Here is an 18,270-nt window from a genome sequence, read left to right on the forward strand (position 1 = left end):
AAAGCAGGGCCTTTTCCAAAATAATTCAGTGTGATGACAAATCAAGTGCATTTTAAAATGTTTGCTAATAAACTTCCTTGGTATTGGAAAATAATGTTTTTCTTTTACAATGTGCATTCCCCCAAAGGAGCTCACATTGCACTCTTTTTTCTCTAAGTCACAGAGAAGTCCGTACTGGGGACTCTTTCTAATCCATCAAACACTATAAAATGGATATTTTAGTATACCCACAGGGGTTTCAGGAACCATGATGGAAATGTTGGTAAGTGAATCTGCATGTTAGGATTTCCATAGCTTTTCTGGGGCTCATTAAACTGGTAAGTTGTAAGTAATGAGGCATAATAAAGCTGGGGGTGGGGGGGCAGGTGGTGAGGTAAAAAAAGAATTGAATAAATGAAAATGAGTTACCCAAAGTGTAAATTTAGTTTGTAAGAGTTGGTGGCTTGTCAACTCTGTAAGAAAGAAGTGGAGGGTGGAAATGAATGGCTTGATGATGATGATGGAGATGATGGACAGGGTCTTGAACAACTTGGTCACGTAGTCCATAGTGGGTTGAGATGCCTTGCTGAGAAGGAGAAGGGGAAGCAATCTCGTAAATTAGTCCTGTGCTAAAATAGATTTGGGGAAAATTTAATGTAACAGTTTATTTAGGGATTTCAATGCTTTATATCAAAGGAGAAACTAAATGGGGGTGGGGTGAGGAACGCAGTCCGTTCTTAAGTTGATGAGGAAAGGTGTTTTTGGATAGAACCCTTAAATTCGGTGAATGCTCTTTTCCTCATCGGAAAGTGAAAAACCAGTCATTAAAAAAATAGTATTCATTATTTTTTTAAGCGAAGTGCACTGACCGTAAGTTTGAGTTCAATAAGCTTTGGCAGTTGTACCCACCCTGTAACTACCACCGGAAGTCCCAGAAGGTGCCCTCACTGTTTTGTCCCTTCCGAATCACCCTTCCTCCTCAGAGACAATTAGATTCTGATGTCTATAGATTAGGTTTGCCTGTTGTTGGATTTCATATAAATGGAGTTATACCATATATATTATTTTGGGTCTGGTTTCTTTTACACAACTGCTCCTAGGTTTGTTCATGTTTCTGCATATGTCAGTACCCCATTCATTTTATTGATGAGTAGTATTCCTCTGTGTGAATATATATCACAATTTGTTTATCCACTCTCTGTTGATGCACATTTAGTTGTTTTCCGCTTTCAGGTACTCTGAATACAACTGCTATGAGCATTCTTATACATGGCTTATTGTGGACGTATCTTCTCATTTTTCTTGTGTGTATATATATCTAGGTGCAGAATTGCTGGTCACATGGCAACTCTAGTTTAGCCATTTGACACACTGCCAGACTGCTTTCCAAAGCAGCTACATCAATTTAGATGCCCACTGACAACATCTCAGGTGCCAATTTACCCATATCCTTGCCATTATTTGTTATTGTCTGTATTTTTCAATATTTATTTACTTATTTTTAGAGTGCACAGAAAGGAGGGAGAAAGAGAGGGAGAGAAACATCAATGTGTGGGTGCTTCTTGCATTCCCCCAAGTAGGGATCTGGCCGGCAATGCAGTCATGCACCCCGACTGGGAATCAAACCAGTGACGCTTTGGTTCGCAGTCTGGCACTCAATCCACTGAGCCACACCAGCCAGGGCTATTGTCTGTATTGTTTATGAAAGCCATCCTAGGGGGTATGAATTTGTATGTCATTGTGGTTTTGGTTTGCATTTCCCTAATGACTAAAGATGTTGAGTAATTTTTTCAAGAGCTTATTGGCCATTTGCACATCTTTAGAGAAATGTCTATTGTCTTAGTCCATCCGGGCTGCTATAACCGCATACCATAGTCTGGGTGGCTTATAAACAACAGAAATGTATTTCTCACAGTTATGGAAATTAGGAAGTTCAAAACCAAAAAAGTTGCTGCCAACTTTGGTATCTGGTGAGAGCATGCTTCCTGGTTCGTACTTGGCCATCTTCTTACTGTGTTTTCACATGGCTGAAGGGGCGAGGGAGCTCTCTGGGGTCTTTCCGTAAAGGCACTAATCCCATGCATTAGGGCTCAGCTCCCATGGCCTAATGACTTCTCAAAGACCCTCCTTCTAATAACATCACTGCGAACAGGTTTAAAATATGAATTTTAGGAAGACACAAATGTTCCTTATATAGCATCTATTCAATTTTCCCCCCATTTTAAATTGGATTATTTATGTTTTATTTTTGAGTCCTAATTGATTTTTAACACTGGTTGAATCGATTTTGGGAAGTCTGTTGTATAAGGTAAACCTCTTTCAGTTGAAAGTAAAAGAAAACACAAGCTATACTACCTTAGGTCCAAACGGAATTGTCACAGAACTGAAAGTTCTTGAGGGTAGTTTTGGCTTTAAGAATGACCTGATCCAGTACAAAAAAAGAGACACCAGGATCCAATTTCTCCTGAGTCATCTCCTGGCTCTGCTTTTTTCCTGTTTAAGCATCATTCTTGGACAGACTCTCCAATCAATCAGAGCAACAAGATTGCTGCAGCAGCTCCAATCTATATTCTTCCAGGTCTAAGTGAACTGGGAAAGAGCACTAGCTCTTCTCCCCAGCAACTTTGGCCAAAGACTAACCGGTCCTGACTAATTCCATACTGATGCTAATTGTAATGGCTGGGGGAACGGGTACCTTGATTCATTTAGGAGTCACAGGTCCCATTCCTGAAGCCAGAGTTAGAGCCCTCTCAAAACTCATGGACTGCCAGTGGGGGTGGGAAGGGCTCTCTAGAGAGAAATTAGAATATGTTTACCAAAAGAAGAGGACAATCGATGGTGAGAAGTCAAGAACTAGCAAATTTTCACTATAGGAATTCCCAACCATGGTATGACAAAGTTGATATGATTTTATCTAAGCAACTAAGCCAGGAGATAGGCCACAGGTATTGTTACTGATACAGGCATCCTGATAAAATCAGCAGAACAGTTAGCTAGCAGCAAAATCATGAAATATCACTAACTATAAAGTTAGAAGACCTGGTTTGAATCCTAAGTCTATTTGCTATTTGCTAGCATTATGACCTTGGATAAATTACTCAACCTTCCAAACTACGTTTTTCTAAGCCATAAAAACGGGGTTACCTTAAAGTATAATTCTGGCATCATAGGGTGGCTCTAGAAATACAAATGCAAGAAAGTGCCTGGCGCGTAAAGGGTATTTACTCTGAAATCCTGGGTCATAACCTTTTCTACCTTCCCTCCAAGTGGCCCCACCCCAGAGTCACTTCCTTCCCAGCCAGTATTTGCTTTTCTGACCCAGAAAACCTTTGGATCATTGCGTAATTGACTGTAACCTCAACTACGCAATTAGAGCATGGTTCTCTCAACTTTGAGACTGGTTTCAGGTTGCACTATCAGTGCAGCAAGGAGAGCCGGACACGGGCAGTGAGTGGCCTTTGAACACAGCCTGGGATAGAAGACAGAGATGATCACCTCAGTTAGAGGCCTAGAAAACGTCACTGATTCCCATGGCTTGACTTCCGGGAGAGAAAATTAGTGCCAACTACCCCTCTCCCACCTCCCTACTGCCAATGCACGCTGCCCCTTCAGATTCTAGTATGGTAACTAAGCTATGGGTCCCTTGTTTCTCAAAACTTGGTTAAGGGTTTGGAAGTGCTCCCTTGGAAACCCCAGAATGTCTCAATAAGAAATGCTCAGGGGCAGCAGTCTGGCTGAAATGAGTCTGTACAGGACTGTTTCTGAAACTGCATTTTCAATAAGTTGGTTTCACTCAGATTATATATGAGTTGAGATGGCTCGTGGTAGGGGAGATGGTGATTATCTGGAAACTTCAATTATCCCTTGACACCACTGTGAACTACCCTCTTTCCATCTCTATGACTCTGTACCTGACTTATGTAGGTAGTAGAGGCAGAGCAAATTTCCTCATGGGCATTTTTGCTTTGCCCCCTGGCTCTCTAGGGATGAGGTTAGAAGTGCAACTTAGTGGGGACTAGTATCTGTGGGAGGTAAAAGGAAGAGGGTGCAGGAATGAGCAGAAAATCCTCTAATCCATGATGCAGGTCTAACACTTGTGAAAGGATAAGAAGGAAGGATGATTAGTAAGTAGAGGCTCAGACTGTGATGTAGCTCTGGAAATGTCACAGACAACCTTACAGGGACCTCCTTCAAGGAGTCCCACGTTGCATAACAGTAGTTGTGTTCCAATATCTTTACCATGCTCAGTCACTGGCTGAGGAATGTCTTGGGAAAGTGCTGCATCTTAGATGCTGGGTTGGACCCAGGAGGTGCTAAGCTGGATGCTCTCAACTCTCTGCACTTGTTGAAGCAGGTTCTTTCTTGACAAGAGGTCTGAGTGGCAGCCTCTGTAGCTGCCACAACTCCCTCTATCCATCCAACCATTCTGCCCTTGACTATCATCATACTCACAAAAGGGAAGTAGAATGTCGTTGTGCTCCACACAGCTGCTTTGGCTTCTTTTATGACTTCCTTGGGTGAACTGTCAGTAAGTCACTCTACACCTTGGGTTTCTTCATGTTGAAATATTTCCTCTGCCTGGAATGCTTTTCCTTCAGACACTCTAATGACTACCTCCCTCATCTCTTTCGGGTCTCTGATCACCTGTCACCTTATCAGTGAGTTCTCTGACTAATTAAAATAGCAACTGCTTCACGATCCTTATTCCCCTTCCTGACTTTATTTTATTTCTATTATTTGTCAACTGTCTTTGATTGATGTCAGGTCAGGAAATTTTGTCTGATGTTCTATCCCTGGTGCATCCCTAAAATAGTGAGTAGCATACAGCAAATGCCATTAAATATGTGTCCAATGAAAGGAAAGAAGGAAGGAATAAAATAGATATAACCATACAAACCACTTAGTAATGGGTAGATACCACTAAACCTTTCTTTCTCATGCTTCATATCTAACATCATGTATCCCAGCAGTCCCCAACCTTTTTGGCACCAGGGACCAGTTTCATGGAAGACAATTTGCCCATGGAATAGGGGGGTGTGGGGAGGACAGGAAGTGATGCTCAGGTGGTAATATGAGCTGCATCCTCAGGTGGGGAGGAGGGGGGTTGGGACCCCTGATCTAACTTCTTGATGATGGTCAAGCATCTAACCTTAAGCAAGTCAAGAAACTTGCAAAACTATATCAGTAAAAACCAGAATTTTATGTTAAAGACAGAAAACATATTTGTTAACTGCTTTTTTGTATCAGACACCATGTTACATGCTTGCACATATATGATTGCATTTGCTCCTCCCAACAACACTTGAATTAGGTGTTATCATCCCTATTTTATGAGCAAGAAGACTGAAATCCAAAGAAGGAACCCAACATCACAAACACAACTGGAAGTGTGGAATTTAAATCCAGATTTGTCTGACAGCAACGACAACAGACTTGAATAAAGAAGGGGGGAGTGGCCAAATTCCCTCACCATTTGAGAGTAAAAATAACAAAATTATGGAGTCATATTAAAGAGGACACAGTGAGAAATTACTTTTCATAATCACGGGCTTTAATGCTTACTATCACAGTTACAGTCCAAGGGGAATATCATCTTCTTAAATTGGGGGTAGGTTGTTTATTCCTTTGTAAAGTCTGTTGTGGACTGACTATGTCTCCCAAAATTCACATGTTGAAGTTTAACCCCCAATGTGGTGGTATTGGAAGGTAGGGTCTTTGGAAGGTACTAAGGTGTAGATGAGGTCATGAGGGTGGAACCCTCATGATGGGACTGGTGACCTTCTAAAATGAGAAAGTGACACCAGTGTCCTCTCTCTCTCTGCCATATGAAGGCACAATGAGAAGATGGCCATCTGCAAGCCAAGAAGAGAGCTCTCCCAGGAACTGGATTGGCCCACACCTTGGCCTTGGACTTCGCAGCCTCCAGAACTGTGAGAAATGAATTTTCTGTAGCCACACTGCATCAGAAACTTTCTCTTAAAAGAGAAATCTATTCTTACAGTAGAATGCCAATGAATAAAAACAGAAGAAATGAGGAATTTGAAAATCACCATTGGATACTAAAACTAGTAGAAGAATATTGGATAAAAAGAGAATATTTACATAGTCCCAAAAAACCTTCCTACAAATTATTTACTAATTATAAAAAAAACATATATTTACAGCACAGAAATCTGGCAGATGCCATGTTCAAGTCAGCATCTCCAGTGTCGGGACAAAACAGTACCCTGAGCTTCCTCACATGATGAAGCACTTTTGTGGAATTCCTGCCAAAAATGCATAACCTGAATGTAATCATCAGGCAAGTCAGTCAAACCCACAAGTTGAAGGGCATTCTACCAAATAACTCCCCTGTACTCTGAAAAAATGTCACGTTAGAGAAAGTCAAAGGAAGGCCGAGGAACTGTTCCAGATTAAGGGAGGTCCTAGAGATGTGACAGCGAAGTGCAGTGCAGGACCTGAGACCGGGTTCTTGCCCGGGAGAAGGAAACTGGGGCTATGGCACACGACCCAGGTGTTAGATAATAGTGCTGCACCGGTGTTAAATGTCTTGCTGTGATCATTTTGCTGTGCTCATATAAGAGAATATCCCTTCCTCAGCAAACATTTTGAAGTATTTAGGGGGTCTCCTAACATAGGATGTCTATAACTCACTCTCAGAAGTTTCAGGAAAAAATCATACACCAAGGAGAGAGGAGAGGGAGAAGGACACAGCAAATGGGCTAAATTCTAAACAATTAGTGATGATGGGTAAAGGGGATACAGGAGTTCCTGGTATTATTCTTACAAATGTGTTTTAAATTTTAAATTGTATCAACCTTCAAAATTACAAAAATATGCTTTAACCTCAAACAAAGGTCTTCTCTCGATTATGTCAATCTGAGGATTGGGGAAACACGTAATGTGATTACCGTAAATTTTTGTTTCAGGCATTTAAATTACTTTGCAAGTCAAAACAAGAAACTCAGGCGAGTTCCAGAAGTGCAGAGCACTAGTTTCTATTGTAAATGTGATTTACCTTTTTTCTCTAAGGGCTCCTCAGATATTGCCTGAATACTGGCTGTCTTGTCAGAAGTGGTTTTTTACAATGCGTTCTTTTGCAAAACAGAACACTTTATTATTCCAGTTTTGTAAATGGAAATAAAATGTATGCAAAGAATAAAGGCTGAAAGAAACAGAGTATCTACTCAAAATAATTGCAAATGACGTGGCCTCATTTTCTGCCTCATGATGTCAGCTTTATAAGCGTTGCCTACCCGAAGTCTGAGTGACAGCGGGATTGATTAGGGAGAAAGCAATGGGCATTGATTTTCTTAGAGAGTATTTATAGATTGGCAATCACAGGTGGCTACCATCCCTTCAGTGCACTCATGTGCCACTTTTCCGATTACCTTTCCCCTTCTCCAGTTCTCTACATTAGTCTGCTTACCATTGTTTCCTGAGCCCCTTCTAGGTGCTATGACAATATCAGGGAAGACTGGGACATGGGTCCCTGTGGCAGAGACTACTAGTTACCTGTTTAACATTCATTACTTAAAAAAATATATTTTTTAAGTAGCAATTATTTATTTATTTATGTAGATGCAACAATGAATACTTATTTAGAATGATAAAAGAAATCGTAAGTCACAGTTTTTAAAAAAGTGGTAAATATCACAAAGTCAAGAAAAACATTATTGTTATTGACTAACTATCTGTATTTTTGAAACTTTGATCATTTCTACATATGAACAACATCCATTTATTTCTTAGAAACTGAATATCTTTATTGCTGGGTGAATGAGTTTACTCAACTATGTAATATTTCCCAGCCTCCCTTGCAAATGTTGTAGCCAATGAGATACAAACAGAAGTTATAAGATGAGCTTTTGGAAAAAGTCTTCAAAATTCTACTGGGAGGCCTATCCCTTCCCCTTCGTCCTTCCCTCTTTCTTGCCTGGAACACAAACATGATGGCTCTCAGAAGCCACCCTATAAACACAAGGATAAGGCCCACACCCTGGGGGTGGCTAAAGGAGGGAAGAGTTAAAAGAGGCTAGGACTACAATGCTACGGTTGAAACGGTCAGTCCTGGGCCCCTTTTGAGTGAGAGAGAAATCAACTTCTGTTTTACTGAATCCATCATCACTCTGGATCTCTGTACCTAGCAGCCAAATGCAATTCTTGAATTATACAGTACCTGATTAAAAAAAACAAATTTGATTGATTGATTTTTTTTAGAGAGAGAGGAATGGAAAGAGAGAACATCAATGTGTTGTTCCACTTATTTATGCGTTTATTGGTTGAATCTTGTTTGTGCCCTGACTGGAGATTGAAGCCAAAACCTTGGTGTATGGGGATGACCCTCTAACCAACTGAGCTCTCCAGCCAGGGCTGTAGCCCCTGATTTTAAGAATCGAGGAGAGAAGACTAGTGCACCAAAAACACTTCTAGGACACTTCTAGGTAGTGCATAGTTAAGAGACAGTCTGCAGAAGCAGAAGAATCATTTACCACTGAAGTGCAATCCTCAGCTTAGCAACCTAGGGTATATGACCTTGGTCAAATTATATAAATTTTCTGAACTTAAGTTTTCCCTTTTGTAAAATTAGGGTAACAGTAATTACCTTGTGTGGTTCCAATGAGCAGTAGAAGTAATGGGCCTGACAATAAGTGTGCAATAAAAGATAGTAGTATTTACAAGCTATAAAAACTCACTGAAGGATGACCTCTATAAGAGTTGAAGTATCAGGAAAACCTGAGAGAGTAAGTTGGACATTGTTGTCAGTGAAGAATGAAAATGTTCAGAGTGGATAAAGGAAAAAGGTATTCCACATGGATAAAGGGAAATGCAAGTATAGCATGGATAAAGACATGGGGATTGGCTGGATCCAACCTGTTTGAGAGCTATAGGGAAATCAACATAACTGACACTGTACAGTTGAGGAAAATAGAGTGGCATAGAAAGTGAGATCAGATGGGGTGGGATAAGGTTGAAAGCCAAAGAGAAGATCTGTGACTAGATATGAAAGAGAGAATCCATAAACTTTATACAAAGGAATGATCAGAACAGACATAATAAAAGCCGATCACATTGAGGTATTGGGCTATCCTGAGTTTATAGAAAAAGTGACAAGGAAATAACTTGGAGTGCCAAATGGAAAGTGAGTGAGTGTCTAGTCCAAAAAGTCACCATTAATTTAATGGGAAGATTGTCTAATAGCGAACATTAATCTAATTGTTAGAAAGGTGCTGCAGGGTAGCTGGAGTCCATACAATCTTTCTTCCTGTGGTTTTTGTATAAAATGAAGGCTTGCATTTGGCAGAGGTGTTTTTCACTAAAAAAATTTTAATCAAGCCAATCATACAAAATATGTTTCTCTGTACAAACCATAAAACATCAGCAGAAACTCACCCATTTCATTTCTAATGGCATCTTTTTCTTTACTTCATTTTAAAAATCCACTCAGTAATGCCATTTGTTTCCTGTAAATATTTCAGAACTTTTTCAAGGTAAAGGTTGAGGTCCATTAGCCAAGTCCTCCACTCCTTGGTTTTCACAGAATTGCCACACTGTACAATAAAGTTAAATTACTACTGCTTTTCCTGTATGTTAGGATGGAAACTGGTAAACTGAACAGCTGCCAGATTTCTTGTAGGCCTGTACTTCCCAGATAGAGCCCACCCACAAGTCCCAATTTGAGAATTCTCCTCTTCCTTCTCATAATCTGAAATAGGGTATATAATAGGAAATATAAACAACTGGGTATAAAGCCTGGCTGAGTAATGAGATCTGTGGGATATGATGGAAAAGGCGCGCGCGCGCGCACACACACACACACACACACACAAAGGAGTGAAAAGACTTGACTTTGAGTCCTGAATCTCCGAGTAAGCTGAGAGATGTTGAGCGAGACAGATTTCCCGAACTTCAGTTTCCTCTCCTGTAAAACAAGGATTATAACCCCTTCCCACTTCAAGAAGTCCTTCCTTGGGGGGAATGCATAAAATAGTGTGTGAAAGTACTCTGCAAGGCTTAAAGAGTTGTAAAAGTGTGGTATTCTCAGTACCACCACGTTCCTTTCTTTGCGACGTCCCATCACACTCTTCCAAAGGGTGGACCCAGGGAACCATATTTGAAATAATTATAATAATGATAATGTAAAACAAAGAGCAACAGTTTGGGATGATGAAAAAGTTCTGGTTATGACAGTGGTGAAGGATGCACAACAATGTGAATCAACTTAATGCCACTGAATTGTACACTTAAAAATAGTTAAAATGGTAAATTTTGTTATGTGTATTTTCCATAATTTTTTAAAAAAACTAAGAGCTAACCCATATGAGCTATACAGCGTCTCATGTGCCCTTCTTATATTCCTTTGCAAGGATTATTTTATTTCATCTTCCCAATCACCTCATGTAGTAGGTGCCAGTGTCATCCTCATTTTACAGATTAGCAAGTAGAGACACAGAGAAGCTTGATTTGAGTCTAGGCAGACTCCACAGCCCTGACCCCACTGCCAATACCCCACCCCCTCCAACTGGAGAGCACAGGTCACAAAGTCAGGGGAGTGTGGCTAATCAGACTCTTGCTCAGGAATCCAATACAAGAGATACAGATGTTCTAATCAGCTAGTGGCTGGCTCTGGACTCCTGATCCAGACTCGTGACCTCTGGCTCCAAGGCAAGTCAAAGCTCCATATGAACCAAAGTTGAAGGAACCAAGAGTAGGCAGAGACAGCCTTGACCTTCTAAAGAAAACAGAGACAAGGAAGGAGAGATGTGGTGTGTTGGGCAACTTTCCAGTTCCTAGGTATGTCTTGCATTCTGTATTTTTGTGATTGTTTTTTATCAACAAAGCCTTTTTTTTATTTAAGCTGCTCCAATGAGCTATATAATTTGCAACCAAATAAACTCTAACTCTTCTAATAAAGCATTTATTAGAGCAAAGAGAAGCTGTATATTCAAAAACATCTAAAAAGAATCTAGAGCATGGCTCTTTATAATAACATTGGAAAGAAATGAGCAATGAATAATTAGGGAATAACAAATTATACTATGTCCACTTAATGGAATAGCATGTAATGAAATGCATAAACAGAAAAACTGTATGTAAGTGGAATAATACAATAGGACAAATATATTAAAATCTGTGATGGCAGGAAAGGGGTGTATGTATATGTGTGAGTGTGTGTATTCCATATTTTTCAAAAATTACATTACTTTTCTAAGAAAAGTTTGAGGGCTCTTTAAATCCCCCTTTTAAAAATATTTAATAGAACTACCAACTCTCAGAACTGGAGATAAATTTTAGAAGTCATGCAATTAATATTTTATTTCTTCAGATTCTGAACACTTCTAGTGATGAGGAGTTCTCTTACCTCCGGTATAAAGTAACTGCAAAGTGGCTGCCCACCCTCTGCTTGAATACCTCTAAGGACAGAAGTGCTAACGTTTCTCCTATCTTTACATGGCTTGTTGCAATGTTTTCCCTTATGTTATGCCGGCAGTTTCTTCCCCTTAAGTTCTAGTTCTCTCTGTTGGCGTCAAGTCCATCCCTTTTCTTCCCCCCGATATTTCTATTTATCACGGCCATAGACAATTGCTCTGATAGTGTAATCACTCTTGTCACAGCCTCTGCTACTTCTCCACTGGCAAATACTTGGACATTCATTCTTGGAGCACTACTTGATTTTCTTGTCAGATCTACCTTTACCTATAATGAAAGTGCCTCTTTTTGCCACCCCCATACTTCTCTATTCTTTTAGAAAAGAGCATCCCCACACAGTGGTAATTAGAGGGTGTTCAGAAGTTAAAAAGTAGGACAAGAGTAATAGTGAAAGCACAACAAAGAAATGCCCGTTACCTTCATATGACTTCTCTGAGACCTGAGTAGTCTCCTAACCTTCAAGGACATGGTTAAAGAGAAGCCTTAATTTAAGGTACTGCAGTTTTTGCTCACAAGAGTCAATTAAGACAGTGAGTGCTACTTGGAGTCCGCCATAGGACTGCTAATCCTTACTTACTTGAATCCTAGGTGCTTTGATGAGCGACTGGTCATTTTTAAAGCATGCCTGCATCAGCCTTTAGGAATTTACTGTACGGGTATCCGGGATCAGAACACATTTGCTAACATACGGTATCAGGAGACGAGGACTGACAGTATGTTTTTCCAACCACTGCAGACAGGCACTTCCATGCAAAAGAAGCCACCCACTAAGGTCGCCTTTTCTTTAGATATCCTAGTTTCAGAATCACAGACTTTCCCATATTAAATGCCGATGTCTGGCAACAACCAGGTTTGCATTTCCCTTCCTCAGTGAGGTGCCGGCAAGAACCCACAGAAACAGGCTTGACACATGAGCTCTGATCGTCTGGGAACGTGATTTCGGTCACTGCCCTCAGCTCCAACTCCTGCATGTGGAACGTATTTTGTACCTCTCTCGTGATCATACTGGGTTCTGCTCCCGGGTAATTTACCGAGCCTACTTTCACAGCAGCCTCGACGAGACCAGCGTGGTCCACAGGATGCAATTTCTACGGGTAGCAGTGCCTAAAAGGAAAGAGACTGCTGCAGGCGGGAAGACAAGAGCATAAGCAGGGGATGATGCAAAACCTGCAAAAACACTTTCAGAAAGTGATGGGCTTGGGGGAAGAGGTCAGGGAAGTAAACAAAACATCCCAATAACTTAATGGCAGAGCTAGAAGAGCACATTTACAGCTATTCCAGGACTCTCCAACAAAAAAGCTCTTCCTGGACACATAGGCATTCATAAGAATGATAACTCTCAGGCAACAGGTCTGGCTTGTGCACACAGTCACAATGCCTTTCACACAGCCCGGAAGGGTGAGGAGAGTGCAGCAGAATGCCCACGAGGCATCTGGACAGCACAGAGCAAATAAAAGGCTGAATACTCCTCTACAGGACCCCATTAAAACAATGTTTATCTGTTACAAAGTCACATTTTTCATTTTTCTGCCTTATGAAGTCAGCAATGCTGAACAGTGTCTAGCAGAATCCGCCCTCCAGGATGAGGACAAATGCGGAGCATGCAGCTCAGGGATGTCCTTTCAGGAAGCAGTGGAAGGACTGGCTGGAGCCCTCCCACCCATTTGGACCATACCCGTACACATCAGATTTGGATCGTAGTTGCTAGGTTGCCGCCAATACGTTCTCCATACTGAAATAATGTCTTCCTGCAACCTCCTGCATCACAGGCCCACAGATCTCCCCAGCCATGAACTGTTCCCCCAACACGACCAGGATGATACCCTCCCAGTAACAGGCTGCCAAGCCCTCACACAGCCAAGTAATCTACTTGCCACCATTTTTATTTGCTAATTCCCTCTGACATGGGTTTAATTCTTTCTTTGAAGAGAAAGAAGTCACCTGTCTGATTCTAGGGAGACACTTACATGGCTGTGAAACCTCCAGAACCTCTCCATAGAGGCCAAGGTAGCAATCTGTGTGATGTTCTGTTCATAGCTGTGAGCCAGGGGGCCCACCTGGGGTTCCCTGAGGAACCAGCAAGTGCGGTTGTACAGCAGGAGGTGCTCTGCCCGTCCCGGGACAACACAGCAGTCTTCCTCTTGCTGCTGTTCAGACATTTCTCATTCCATGTCTTCCTTTTCACCATTTTTCCACGTGCTGTCTTCATCCTGACCATGGTCCCCACCATCGTCATCTCTCCAGAACTTGACCTTCTTCATCTTCTTGCTGCTGCTGTCGCCACTGCCTCACAGAGCGAATCTATCACTTAAGTGATAATATACAGGGCCGGCTTCGCGGGTGTATGAAACTGGGCACAGGGCCCTGTGTTCAGAAGGACTCCTACTGTCATCTTAAAATTCTTAACAATTTTTTGAACAAGAGAACCCACCCTTTCATTTTTGCTTTGGACCCCACAATTATGTAGCCAGTCCTGAAAATATTTCAAATAGCTTTATGTCAAACCTCTTCATTCCTTGGGATGTCGTTTTTATCTGACCTGATTTGCGGTCTTTCAACCATCCTGGTTGTTCTTTTCGACTTTTGTTCCCAGAACTCACCACAGACTGCACAGGCAGTAGGAAGTATGTGGATGCCTCAAACACTGTTCTTACAAAGTTACCTAAGACTGTGCGCATATTTTTAGTAATAGAAACCAATTATTGTTTCCTAGGTATCAGGCTTTATGTTAAGCATGTTACGTGAGTTCTTATTTAATCTTCATAACAGCCCTCCTAGTTAAGAAACAGATTTTCCCAGTTTGTAGATGAGAAAACTGTGGCTTGGAGAGGTTGTATAACTTGTTTAAGATCATACAGTTACGGGTGGCAGAGAATTCAACCCCAGGTCTGACTGACTTTTACACCATGCACTACTGAGGTTTCTCCCAAGTTTTTAAAGACACTTACTGTTTGGGAAGCTAGAGGCAGCCTCCCACATATTGAGCTGTTGGCCAATGCTAATCTAACCATCAACTAATTTTGATCTATGGTGATTCAGCTGAGCTCTCTTTGGATGCTGACTGAGGTACTGCCACACGGCCATTTCTTTTTCCAGGTTCATGCTTCCTGAGGTTCCCTCTGCATCCCCTACCCCAGCTTAGCCACTATGTTATTTTCCAATTGCTGCTGTAGCAAATTACCACAAATTTAGAGGTCCAAAAAATACAAATTTAAAATGATGATGAAAGGAGACTTGACTTTGGGTACAGAACACACAATACAATATACATGATGTATTATAGAATCATACACTTGAAACCTATATAATTTTATTAACTAATGTCACCCAAAAGTCAATAAAAATTTTTTTAAATATAAATTTATTATCTAACAATTCTGGAGCTCAGGAGTCTGAAATGGTCTGTAGAGGGCTAAAATGAAGGTGTCAGCAGAGATGAGTTCCTTCTGGAGGCTCTAGAAGAAACCCAGTCTTTCCCTTCTCCATCTTCTAGAAGCGGCTGCACTCCTTGACTCGTGGCCATGTCACTGCGGCCACTGCATCTGTCATCATGTCTTCTCTGACTCCAGCCCTTCTGCTTCCCTCTTTTGAAAACCCCATGATTACACTGACCACCTGGTTAATCCACAATAATCTCCCCATTTTAAGGTCAGATTAGTAACCTTAATCCCATCTGCACCTATAATCCCCATGCCATGTAACATGATACATTCCCAGGTTCCAGGAATTAAGACATGGATATCCTTGGGGGCCCATTATTCTGTGCAGCATAACCTCCCTCCCCACCCCCTCTGTCTCACACAAGCACAGTTCCCCATGTGACCTAGATTCCAGGGCCTTCTCTATCCTACTCACCTTCCTGTGGATGCATTCTGGTTCTTCTGTGCTCAGCTGATAAACATTTATACAGCACCTATTATGCGCTAGGCATTTTGCTAGGGGCAGGGGTACCAAGAAGAAAGACATAGTCCCTGTACTGAAGGAGTTCACATTTTGGCTGAGCTGACAGAAAAATCACGAAAGACAAGAAAATCTGGCAATTACAGGGGTAAACGGGAGCACAATAGGTATAGAGACACTCAAGACTTGGGTTTGGGGTGGCGAGGGATATGTAAAGATATATTCCTATCACAGATCCACAAAATAAGACAGTCGGAAAATCATCATGGAAAATGAGGACCTGTGATCTGGTCTCAGGAGTTCCTACAGTGACAATGCCCAGTGACTCGGGGCAGAGCTGGCTGCACAGACACAGAGAAGCACAGCAACACAGACTTCCCTCTGTGCTCCTGAACGCTGGCTTCAGCAGGGGGTCAGCGGCAGCCGGCAGGTACTCATTACCAAGACGAGGGGGATCCCTGACAAATGGAAGAAGCTATTTATAGTGTTGGGGGGTGGTGGGCTCGTCCTAGGTGGTCGATCCTCTCATTTCCCCAGTCTAAGGCTGACCTAAAAGAAGGTCTTATTTTGAAAGTTGGAAAGGTGGTGTGGCTCAGTGGATTGTGCGCTGACCTACAAACCAAAGGGTCACCGGTTTGATTCCCACTCAGGGCACATGCTTGATTTATGGGCCAGGTCCCCAGTAGGGGGCATGTGAGAGGCAACCACACATTGATGTTTCTCTCCCTTTCTCTAAAAATAAATAAAATCTTTTTTAAAAAAGATGTAGTTTAGTTCCCTTCTGCATCTCGAATGTGGAATCTGACGAAGGAGCCAGAACTTACAGGCTTTCAATGGTTTATGTTTGTTTTAGATGCTATGTCACAGCCCAGGAGCCTGCCTGTGCCTGGTGATCGGCCTTCGTTCCTACCTGTTGGCCGCTCTGTAACTCTTATCACAAGAAACCCGGAAGCTACCATCTGGGTCTGTATGTTCCTGCCCACAGACACTTTCAGACACCAGGGGCCTTGTTTTCAGCTCTGTACTGAACTCTACTGTCTTGTTGCAGAAACACAAGCAAATATATATATAATTTTCCTGTTTAACCTTCCCAGTTATGACAAACCAGGGTCTTTTATTTAAAACACACACACATACACACACACAAATTTCCTTTCCAGTGGCATGTAACCAAAACACTACTTAAATGACACTGAATTCATAATAATCAGGTGACATTGTGAAATTACTGGTGCCTGTAGGGCTTTATAGCTGGCCAGGTGTTCTTGGACATTGAATTTTGTTTCTCATCACAACCCTGTGAAACACCTGTCCTCCATAGAAGGGGTCCATTACGCCCTAAAGACTGTTCAAATCCAAAGTCCCCTTCTGAGAATACTGACTAAATGCAGACTTTTCATTTTGTACTACACAGAATAAGACAAATACTACCTTCATCTACTAAAGACTAAACCAGGGATCAGTTGTACTCTCTGCTTTCATCCTGTATCTGCTATGGAGTCTTCATCCTGATACCTCCAGCACCATGGCATCACCTCCTAAAGCAACCTTCATCTTTGGTTGGTTCTGACTGATGGCCAGACACAGAGGTTTAGAGATTCCCCCATTGGGTCTACAAGAGGGCCACGGGAGAAGACTGTTCCTTTAAGGGGTTTGGTGTGGGCCCATTACAGGTTCTCTATAATGGAAATAGCCAGAGCTTTTATCCCGGACAATAAGAATGTCAAGGAGCCACAGAAAAGGTGTATCATCAAATCTAACGTTGTTCCCCCTCAAATAATGCATACGGCCTGGTGTTTGTCGCAATGCTTGAAGTACTGGGACTTGAAGTCACTCTGTGGCTAAAGAAGACATTGTCTTGCATTTAACAATAATCCTCCACTAATGAAGGGAATATGGGTGCTTTCCTCCCTGAAACTTTAAGATTTCAAACTAATATAGAGGTGTAATTATTGTGCTCATTCTAAAGGTGAAGACATGGAGTCTCTGAAAGACTAAGCAATACACAAGTTTTTCATCGCTAGAAGGGGCCCTGGCTATGATTAAAAATGAAACAAAAATCTAAGTGAAATTTGTAAAAAATGGTTAAAACTAAATGATAAATTAAAAAATTTTATTATATGGACTTTAGATAACAAAAACAAAACCCTATAGGAAGGCTTGAATCTCCAGGGAATTACACTGAGCAGAAAAAGCCATTTCCAAAGGTTACATACTGCATGATTCTATTCATATAATATTTTTGAAATGACATTTTAGAAAGGAAGAACAGGTTAGTGGTTGACAGGGGTTAGAGATAGGGACAGGGCTGGGGGAGTGGTCAGCAGGCTGTGACTCTGAGCTGGGTGGAATGGAGCTCACTGCTTCTGCCACTGGGCAAGGTAGAGCAAGTTTTACATCAGATGTTCTTTGAGTCAAACTATAGGAAAGCCTTGGCCTCCAAGGCACGTTCTCAGCTTACTGTCTACCTAGAGAAATTAAGTGAACTTGTAAATTTTTTACATGGTTAGTGTGACCTGAGGATTAATATGCACAGGTACTTACCTGGGCATAACGAACATTTACGGCAGCTGGGAGCTGCAGAAAGTCACTGGACTCTCAAAGGGTGGCAAAGATTGATGACAGCCTGCAAACCATTGCATCTGTTTTGTGGAAGGTCAGAACAGCCAGATGGTTTGGGAAGTGGAGCCTGAAAACAAGGAGCAGCTCCAGCTTGGTCTAGCTCAATTCCTTCTGAGCTGGTGATGGGTCCTAGCCAACAGGCCAGTGGCAAGGGCAGAGATGTACCAGAAGTTTAGTGTACAGTGCAAGAGAGGAGGGAAGAGAAGGGACAACACAGTACAAGTGCAGGATTCGCAGCTTGAACAGACTGTGTGGATTCTGCCCCTTAGAGATGGTGAGGCTCTGAGTAAGTCTCTTGGTCTCTCCGAGTTTCTGATTCCCCATTTGTAAAACAGGACA

The 18,270-nt window shown here is 41.8% G+C and overlaps 1 pseudogene; it reads right to left on the bottom strand.

Annotated features, from left to right (window-relative positions):
- Window positions 1-10,538: 10,538 nt before the first annotated feature.
- LOC112309267 (eukaryotic translation initiation factor 4E type 2 pseudogene) lies at window positions 10,539-14,653 on the bottom strand (annotated as a pseudogene).
- Window positions 14,654-18,270: the final 3,617 nt, after the last annotated feature.

Source organism: Desmodus rotundus, chromosome 3 (assembly GCF_022682495.2).
Source record: "Desmodus rotundus isolate HL8 chromosome 3, HLdesRot8A.1, whole genome shotgun sequence".
Lineage (NCBI taxonomy): Eukaryota > Metazoa > Chordata > Mammalia > Chiroptera > Phyllostomidae > Desmodus > Desmodus rotundus.